The following is a 210-nucleotide window of genomic DNA, read 5'->3' as shown; positions in this document are numbered from 1 at the left end:
CCCTCCTGACAAATCAGCTGCTTGCCAGCTGCTTTCCTCTCAGCTACTGACACACCCCCTGCAACCTGTGTGTACTGTATGAGAGAGAGAGAGAGAGAGAGAGAGAGAGAGCTGTGCTCCACCCGGTGGCCTGAACTGAGTCCTCATACCAAACGAAAATCTCCAATCAGATTATTTTTATTAAAAATATATATTAAAATATATACAAAT

Source organism: Misgurnus anguillicaudatus, chromosome 25, assembly GCF_027580225.2.
Source record: "Misgurnus anguillicaudatus chromosome 25, ASM2758022v2, whole genome shotgun sequence".
NCBI lineage: Eukaryota > Metazoa > Chordata > Actinopteri > Cypriniformes > Cobitidae > Misgurnus > Misgurnus anguillicaudatus.
This window is presented reverse-complemented; position numbering follows the sequence as displayed.